We start from the raw sequence: 10,968 nt of genomic DNA on the forward strand, positions 1-10,968 counted from the left end.
TACATGTATTAATTGGAACTTCTTTTCTATTAATTTGTTTATTTCGACATATGAACTGTCATTTTTCTAGAAGTCATCATTTTGGATTTGAAGCAGCTGCTTGATACTGACATTTTGTTGATGTAGTTTGACTATTCTTATATATTTCAATTTATTGATGAGGTAATTAATTTATAAAGTATATAATTGTATATGTAGTATAAATAATTATTATATTATTCATTATAAGAATTATTATTTTTACTATTACAATTATTGTAATAATATTAGCAACAATTTTATCAAAAAAAACTATTACAGACCGAGAAAAATCATCTCCATTTGAATGTGGATTCGACCCAATAAATTACTCTCGTTTACCTTTTTCATTACGATTTTTTTTAATCGCTATTATTTTTTTAATTTTTGATGTAGAAATTGCTTTAATCCTACCGATAATTTTAATTATTAAAACATCAAATTTAATAAATTGATCAATGACTAGTTTATTTTTTATTTTCATTTTATTAATTGGCTTATACCATGAGTGAAACCAAGGAGCTTTAGAATGAAATAATTAAAATATGAAGCGATTTATTGCAATTAGTTTCGGCCTAATCTTAGGTGAAATTCACCCATATTTTGGGATAATAGTTAACTATAACATTTAATTTGCATTTAAAAAGTATTGAATTTATATTCAATTTATCTTAATTAATTGAAACCAAAAAGAGGTATATCACTGTTAATGATATCATTGAATAATTTATGTATTCCAATTAAGTAGAAATATAAATGGAATTAAACCATTAAAGATAAAAGTTAGCAGCTTTTTCTTGATCAACATATTTCATTTTTAATTCCATTTATATAGTTTAAAAAAAACATTACATTTTCACTGTAAAAATAAAAATTTATTTTTTATAAATATTTAAAAATTACAATAATTTCCCTAACATCTTCAGTGTCATGCTCTAAATATAAGCTATTTAAATTTAAAAATTAATTTAAAAATAATATTATTCTTACTAAAATAATTACTCATAATATATAACTTAATAAATAAATTTTTAAATTATTATTTTGAAATTCTTGAACATATAATGAATAAATTTTTAATTGATTATATAATATCTGACCTCCAAAATATTCACTTCATCCTTGATCAAACATTTTATAAGAATATATTCCTAAAATTAATGGTCATTTTACAACACCTACAGTTGAAATTAAAGGTATAAATCATATACTTCCAGAAAAAAAACTAAAATTATAATAAACTAAAGACTTATTAATAAAAAAAAAATTAACATTTCTAATTAAATACCCAGTAAATCCTCCTAATAAACAAACTATTAATGTTAAATTTTTTAAATAATAAGGTAAACAAATTATTTCAGGATTAAAAAATATTAATCAACTTAACATTCTCCCTCCAATAATAGCTATAACTATTAAAAAAAAATTCTAAAAGATATAGTTCACCCCTTATCATTTAATATATTCAATGTAGTTCTATTAAAGTCCCCTGTTATTGAATAATAAACTAATCGAAAAGAATAACATACAGTTAACCCTGTAGAAAAAAAAAAGAAAAAAAGAAAAAAAATTCATATAAGACAACATTACTGTTTCTAAAATTAAATCCTTCGAATAAAACCCTGCCAAAAAAGGTATTCCACATAAAGCTAAATTAGCAATATTAAAACAACTACATGTGAAAGGTATTCTTATACTTAAACCCCCTATAAATCGAATATCTTGAGCATTTTTTGTATTATGAATAATTACTCCAGCACATATAAATAATAAAGCCTTAAAGAGGGCATGTGTTAATAAATGAAAAAAAGCTAACTTATAATAACCAATAGATAAAATTCTTATTATTAAACCTAATTGACTTAAAGTAGATAAAGCAATAATCTTTTTTAAATCAAACTCAAAATTAGCTCCTAATCCAGCTATAAATATTGTTAATCCAGAAACTAATAATAAAAATTGTCCTAATTTAGAGTTATCTAATAAAATATTAAACCGAATTAATAAATAAACCCCAGCAGTTACTAATGTAGAAGAATGCACTAAAGCAGAAACAGGAGTCGGAGCTGCTATAGCTGCAGGTAATCAAGAAGAAAAAGGAATTTGAGCACTTTTAGTTATTGCAGCTAATATCACTAATCCTCCAATAATTATTATTAATATACCAGCATTATAAGATTTTACATTTTGAAAGTAAATTACTAAAGAATAAGAAACTAATCCTAACCCATCTCATCCTAATAAAATTCTAATTAAATTAGGACTAATAATTAATATTATTATTGACATAACAAATATTAATACTAATAAAATAAACCGGTTTACATTATAATCTTCTCCTATATATTGGTCTCTATAAAAAATTACTAAGGAAGAAATTAATAAAACAAAAGATATAAATATTAAACTTATTCAATCAAATAAAAAAGTTATTACAATAGATATTGAATGTAAAGAAACAATTTCTCATTCAATAAAATATACTAGGTCTATTAACAAAAACTTTAATCTCAAAATAAATAAAGTAATTCTAATAAAAATTAAAATATAAAAACTATTTTTACAATAATTAACTAAATAATTCACGATCTAAAATGAAATTTTCATATCATTGACACCACAAATCAATATTTTATTTTAAACTATTTAAATTAAAGTTAAATTCATAATATACAAAAATTTCTTTTTATAATTAATAAATTTAATGGTAATCAATGTAATATTAATACTAAAAATTCTCGAGTAGTCCCTGAAGAAAAAAAATAAACCCCTGAATAAATTTTTCCATGTTGTCTATAAGCAAATAAATATAAAGTATAAGCTGCTCTAAAAAAAGACAAAAAAGCTAAACTAATTATAGTTAATCAAGATCAACTAACAATTCTATTTAATAAAGAAATTTCTCCTAATAAATTTAAAGTAGGCGGAGCTGCCATATTCCCAGAACATAATAAAAATCATCATAAAGATAAACTAGGCATAAAATTTAATATCCCTTTATTAATTAATAAACTTCGTCTTCCTATTCGTTCATAAGAAATATTAGCCAAACAAAATAACCCGGAAGAACATAACCCATGAGCAATTATTAAAGTATATGATCCATTTAACCCCCAATAAGTTATTGTTATTAATCCTCTTAATACAATCCCTATATGAGCGACCGAAGAATAAGCAATTAAAGCCTTTAAATCTATTTGTCATAAACAAATTAAACTAACTAAAACTCCCCCAATTAAACTAATACTAATTCAAATATAATTAAATTTTATACCTAAAACTTGTATTAAAGAAAACACTCGTAATAAACCATACCCTCCTAATTTTAATAAAACACCTGCCAAAATTATAGACCCTGAAACAGGAGCTTCTACATGAGCCTTTGGTAGTCATAAATGAACTAAAAATATTGGTATTTTTACTAAAAAAGCAAAAATTATACATAAATATAAAAAATCTAAATTATATAAATTTTTATAACTTAATATAACAAAATTTATTGTATAATTATCATTTTTAATATAAAAAATACCAATTAATAACGGCAACGAAGCCAATAAAGTATAAAATAATAAATAAATCCCCGCCTGTAAACGTTCAGGTTGATAACCTCAACCTAAAATTAAAAATAAAGTTGGAATTAGACTTCTTTCAAAAAATAAATAAAATATAAATATACTTATAGAACTAAAAGTAAAAATTAATATTAAAAGTAAAAAAACAATTATAAATAAAAATAAATTAACATAATTATTATAACGAACTACCCCTTCTCTAGCTATTAATATTAAACCACAAATTCAAAAACTTAATAAAATTAATCCATAAGAAATTATATCTATACCAAAATAATAAGAAATATCACAAAAATAATAATTAGAACTAATTTTAATTATAAATAAACAAGTAGCTAAAAAAATTAAATTTTGAACCATTCAATAAATATTTTTTTTTAAAAATAAAAAAAAATAAATATAATTATAAAAATAAATTTTAACATTGTAAAATAGAAAAACTCTGAAAATAATCATTACCATGAGTTCGAATTATAGAAACTAAAATAGATAGCCCTAGAACCCCTTCACAAACACAAAAAGTTAAAAAAAATATACTAAAGTAACTTTCATAATTTATAAAATTTAAATACAAAAATAGTAATATAAATAATATTAATACTATAAATTCTAATCTCAATAAAGTACAAAGTAAATGCTTACGACTAGAAATAAAAACAATACTTCCAAAAATAAATATAATAATTATTAAATAATATATATATAAATTTATCATTAGTTTTAATAGTTTAAAAAAAACATTAGTCTTGTAAACTAAAAATAAAAATTATTTTTTTTAAAACTTCAAGAAAAAAGATACTTCCTTTTCATTAACTCCCAAAGTTAATATTTTATTATAAACTATTTCTTGATATTATAACATTAATTATATTAATTTCTTTAATTACTAGTTTTATCTTTATACAAATAAAACATCCCTTAGCTATAGGATTAATACTTTTAATTCAAACATTTCTAACTTCTCTGTTAACTGGTATATTCGTAAAAACATTTTGATTTTCTTATGTTTTATTTTTAATTTTTATAGGAGGAATACTAGTTTTATTCATTTATGTTACTTCTCTTTCATCTAATGAAATATTTTCATTATCTATAAAACTATTTTTTTATCTTTAAGTATAATCTTAATATTTATTGTGTTTTCTTTTTTTTTTTGATAAGTCAATTATTAGAATATTTATTAATAATAATGAAATAAATAATTTATTTTCTACAAATTCTTTAATAATAGAAGACTTAATTTCATTAAATAAAATATATAACTTTCCAACTAATTTAATTACTTTATTATTAATTAATTATTTATTTTTAACTTTATTAGTAACAGTAAAAATTACAAAAAAAATTATGGGCCCTTACGCCCAATAAATTAATTTATGTCTAAATCATTACGAAAAACCCACCCTTTATTAAAAATAGCAAATAATGCTCTTGTCGATCTCCCGGCTCCTTCCAATATTTCTGCTTGATGAAATTTTGGTTCTTTATTAGGATTATGTTTAATCATTCAAATTTTAACAGGATTATTCTTAGCAATACACTATACTGCTGATATTGAAACAGCTTTTAATAGAGTAAATCATATTTATCGTGATGTTAATAACGGTTGATTCCTACGAATTTGTCATGCTAATGGAGCTTCTTTTTTTTCGCTTGTTTATTTATTCATGTAGGACGAGGAGTTTATTATAATTCATATTTATATATCCCAACATGAATAATTGGGGTAATTATTTTATTTATAGTAATAGCAACAGGATTTTTAGGGTATGTTCTACCTTGAGGACAAATATCATTCTGAGGAGCCACAGTAATTACTAATCTTTTATCTGCTGTACCTTATTTAGGTACAGATTTAGTTCAATGAATTTGAGGAGGATTCGCTGTTGATAATGCTACTTTAACACGATTCTTTACATTTCATTTTATTTTACCTTTCATTGTATTAGCTTTAACTATAATCCATCTATTATTTTTACACCAAACAGGATCAAATAATCCATTAGGATTAAATTCAAATGTAGATAAAATTCCCTTTCACCCTTATTTTGTTTACAAGGATATTGTTGGATTTATCATTTTTATATGAATTTTAATTGGATTTATTTGAAAATTCAATTACTTACTAATAGATCCAGAAAATTTTATTCCAGCTAACCCATTAGTTACTCCTGTCCATATTCAACCAGAATGATATTTTCTATTTGCTTATGCAATTTTACGTTCTATTCCAAATAAATTAGGAGGAGTAATTGCATTAGTTTTATCTATTGCAATTTTAATAATTCTCCCATTTACTCATACTAGTAAATTCCGAGGATTACAATTCTATCCTTTAAATCAAATTTTATTTTGAAATATAGTAATTGTAGCTTCCCTTTTAACTTGAATTGGAGCTCGCCCTGTTGAAGATCCTTATGTTTTAACAGGACAAATTCTAACAGTATTATATTTTTCTTATTTTATTATTAATCCTTTAATATCAAAATATTGAGATAAATTATTAAATTAATTAATAAGCTTTTATAGCATATGTCTTGAAAACATAAGAAAGAAGTCAAGCCTTCTAATCATTTAATTTTATACTAAAAATTATTCATTAAAATAATATAGATAAAATAAAAATTTTTACCCCAATAAAAAAAATAAATAATTTAAAGACATCGGTAAAAAACTCTTTCAAGCTAAATATATTAATTTATCATACCGAAACCGAGGTAGAGTCCCTCGAACCCAAATAAAAAAAAAAGAAATAATAGTCAATTTAAAAAAAAAATAAAATTCTATAAATATCTCTACCTAAAAAAATTACTCTAAATAACATACTTATAAATAAAATACTAGAATATTCAGCTAAAAAAATTAAAGCAAACCCCCCTCTTCTATATTCTACATTAAATCCTGAAACTAACTCAGACTCCCCTTCAGCAAAATCAAAAGGAGTACGATTAGTTTCAGCTAAACAAGATGCAAATCAAACAAGACCTAAAGGAAAACAAAATACAATAAATCATTTATATTTCTGATATATAAAAAAATTCAAAAAATTATAATTTCCAATTAAAAAAATAAATCTTAATAAAATTAAAGCCAATCTAACTTCATAAGAAATAGTTTGTGCAACAGCACGTAATCCTCCTAATAAAGCATAATTAGAATTAGAAGATCACCCCGCCACTATTACAGTATAAACTCCTAATCTAGTAATACATAAAAAAAATAAAACTCCTAAATTAAAAGAATATAATTTAATTAAATAAGGTATACTTATTCAAATTAATAAAGACAAAAATAAAGAAAAAATAGGAGAAAAATAATAAAAAATATAATTAGATAATAAAGGATAAGTTTGTTCCTTAGTAAATAACTTTACAGCATCACTAAAAGGTTGTAATAACCCTATAAATCCTACTTTATTAGGTCCTTTACGAATTTGAATATATCCTAAAACTTTCCGCTCTAATAAAGTTAAAAAAGCCACCCCTACTATTACACAAATTACCAATAATAAACTTCCAATCAATGATAATAAATAATCTATATAAAACAATACTATTTATAATTAATTAAATTATATAAATAAATTCTAAATTTATTGCACTAATCTGCCAAAATAGTTTATTAAATATCAATATAATTCATAAATTTAAAATTTATATTTTTTATATTAGGTCCTTTCGTACTATAATATAATAATTAATTAAAGATAGAAACCAACCTGGCTTACGCCGGTTTGAACTCAGATCATGTAAGAATTCAAAGGTCGAACAGACCTAAACTTTAAACTTCTACACCTAAAAATAACTCTTAATCCAACATCGAGGTCGCAATCTTTTTTGTCGATAAGAACTCTAAAAAAAATTACGCTGTTATCCCTAAGGTAACTTAATTTTTTAATCAATATAACTGGATCAAATATTCATAAATTAATGTAAATTAAAAATAAAAGTTTTTTAAATTTTAATACCACCCCAGTAAAATTTTTTATTAAAATATAAATTTAATTATTCTTTTTAATTTATAATTAACAAAAATAAAGATCTATAGGGTCTTCTCGTCTTTTAATTACATTTTAACTTTTTAATTAAAAAATAAAATTCTATAAAAATTTAAAAAAGACAGTATATATCTCATTCAACCATTCATACAAGCCTTCAATTAAAAGACTACTGATTATGCTACCTTCGCACAGTCAAAATACTGCGGCCCTTTAATAATTTATCAGTGGGCAGGTTAGACTTTAAATTAAATTCAAAAAGACATGTTTTTGATAAACAGGTGAATATATAATTTGCCGAATTCCTTATTTAAACCTTTCATTTTAAATAATTTATATAAATTAAATATACTAATTTTATCATAATTTATAAATTATTATCATTAAAATTTATATTTTAATAAATAATTTAATTTAACAATAAATAATAAAAATTTTAAAATAAATTATAACAAATTTATTAATGATAACTATTTTTAAGCTTACATTTATTAAATATTTTATTAAAAATTTAAAAATTTATTTTAAAGCTAATCCCTTAAAATATTAATTTTATAAAATAAAAATATTATATAAATAAAATTTTTAATTTATAAATCTAAATTAAATTTATTTCTTAAAAAACTAGATATATTTTAAAACGATTAACATTTCATTTCTAATTATATATTTAAAATAATTATTCCACAGTAACTTTTATATATAATTAAATCTTTAAAATTCGAGAAAAATTAATATAATAATTAATTAATTAATAAACCCTGATACACAAGGTACAATAAATTAAATTTTCTTTTTAAATAAAAATTTTTCAAATTATTTCAATTTTCTTTTACAATACAAATATACTATTATTAAAATTATTTATTTCTTTAAAAAATACTAAAACTAAAATTATTAAAATTATTTTTATTAATTAAATTAAAAAAAAAAATAATAAATAAAATTTAATCAATTTAAATTGATTTGCACAAATTTCTTTTCAATGTAAATGAAATACTTTACTAATTAAGCTTTAAATTGTCTTTCTAGATACACTTTCCAGTACATCTACTATGTTACAACTTATCTTATTTTAAAAATAAGAACGATGGGCGATATGTACATGTTTTAGAGCTAAAATCATATAAATAATCTATTTTATATTACTATTAAATCCACCTTCAAATTTTTGTTTCAAAAAATTATTCATTTAAATAAATTTATTGTAATCCATCTCTACTTAAACATAAACTGCACCTTGATCTGACATTTTATTTAATAAAATATTAAGAAAATTAAATCTTATAACATATTCTGATGACGACGATATACAAATTAAACAAATTTAAGTAAGGTTCAATGTGAATTATCAATTACAGGACAGATTCCTCTAAATAGACTAAAACACCGCCAAATTTTTTAAATTTTAAGAATATAACTAATACTACTTTAGCATTTTAATATTTATTTTTAATAATAGGGTATCTAATCCTAGTTTATTACAAAAAGTTTATAGCTTAAATTATTTTTTAAAATAATAAATTAATAAATTTAAAAATTTCACCTAATAAATTTATATTTATATTATAAAAATTTATAATTTAACTAATACTAAAAATTTTTACTTGCATTATTTGTATAACCGCGGTAGCCGGCACAAATTTTACCAATACTATATATTATTACTAATACCAAATTTCTTTTTTAATTAATATCAATTACTGCGAATAAATTAATTATTATAATTTTTTAAAAATTAAAACAATTCATACAAAAATTTACATGTAAAATAAAATAATAATAAAAATATTAACCAAAATAAAATAATATTTATTGATATAAATATTAAAAAATATAATTATTATTCCTAAAATACCGTTTTGACTCATATTCCGAACACTTAAGGCCAGCAGTGACTTCAAATGCATCTGACTGGCATAAATTAGTTGATATTTGTGTAAATTTTAATTTCTTCACATAGCCTAACTGTTAGCTGGTGGGTGTACTGATAATAATGTTGATTTAATTAGTTTTAGTATTGTTTTTACGTGAAAGTATGGAACAACATTTTGATTCAAATGCCGAACACTGTGTTGATTCTGTCTCATATTCCGAACACCTTGATTCAAATTCCGAACAGCACGAATAAATCGTATTCAAATGAATAATTTCGCAAATAAATTTATCTGAGCTGATTCTACTGGTCTCAAACTAGAGAATCATCACTTCTCCCGCGATATAAATTATATTGGAAACGATAAAATTGAATTGCAATCAACTGCCATTTCCTTGTTATTTGGTGACATATTTCAGCGAAACATTTCAACCAAATCTCCATACAAAAAGCGAGTGTTCGGAATATGAGTCTGTTCGGAATTTGAGACAAAACGGTAATATAAAATTAATAAAACTTAAAAATTTACAAAATTATTAATTTTATAAAATTAATTAATATAAAATTTTATTAGTTCAATCCTCACTAGATTAAATTTTATATAAAAATACCCCTTAAATATTTTTATATTTATTTATTATAAATAATTTTATATCAATTAATTATTATTTTTAAAATAGCATAAAATTAATAAAACTTAAAAATTTACAAAATTATTAATTTTATAAAATTAATTAATATAAAATTTTATTAGTTCAATCCTCACTAAATTAAATTTTATGTAAAAATACCCATTAAATATTTTTATATTTATTTATTATAAATAATTTTATATCAATTAATTATTATTTTTAAAATAGCATAAAATTAATAAAACTTAAAAATTTACAAAATTATTAATTTTATAAAATTAATTAATATAAAATTTTATTAGTTCAATCCTCACTAAATTAAATTTTATGTAAAAATACCCCTTAAATATTTTTATATTTATTTATTTATTATAAATAATTTTATATCAATTAATTATTATTTTTAAAATAGTATAAAATTAATAAAACTTAAAAATTTACAAAATTATTAATTTTATAAAATTAATTAATATAAAATTTTATTAGTTTAATCCCATTTTAATAATTATAATATATAATATTTTTATAATTATATAATATAATTATTAATAAATATTTACTATAATTATTAAATATTTTTAGTTTTCCCTTAATTTTTTTTTTTTTAATATAAAATTTTATATTAAATATATAAATTTATTTATATTAATAAATAATTTATAAAATAAATTAATATAAATAATTTATATATATATATATATATATATATATATATATTTATTAATTAATTAATAAATAAATAATATTTATTTATAAATTAAATATATTAATATATAATATATATATATATATATAAAATTTTATATTTATATATATAATATATATTTAATTAATTATGCTTATAATTAATCAATAATTTATATAAATCTA

At 20.2% G+C, this 10,968-nt stretch overlaps 1 pseudogene across 1 annotated transcript; it reads right to left on the reverse strand.

Annotated features, from left to right (window-relative positions):
- Positions 1-5,826: 5,826 nt before the first annotated feature.
- LOC110675128 lies at positions 5,827-7,913 on the reverse strand (annotated as a pseudogene). Its single transcript, XR_002499293.1, has 2 exons — positions 7,907-7,913; positions 5,827-7,145 (listed from the first exon to the last, which is right to left on the reverse strand). The product of XR_002499293.1 is annotated as an NADH-ubiquinone oxidoreductase chain 1-like (transcript).
- Positions 7,914-10,968: the final 3,055 nt, after the last annotated feature.

This window comes from Aedes aegypti, chromosome 2, assembly GCF_002204515.2.
Source record: "Aedes aegypti strain LVP_AGWG chromosome 2, AaegL5.0 Primary Assembly, whole genome shotgun sequence".
NCBI lineage: Eukaryota > Metazoa > Arthropoda > Insecta > Diptera > Culicidae > Aedes > Aedes aegypti.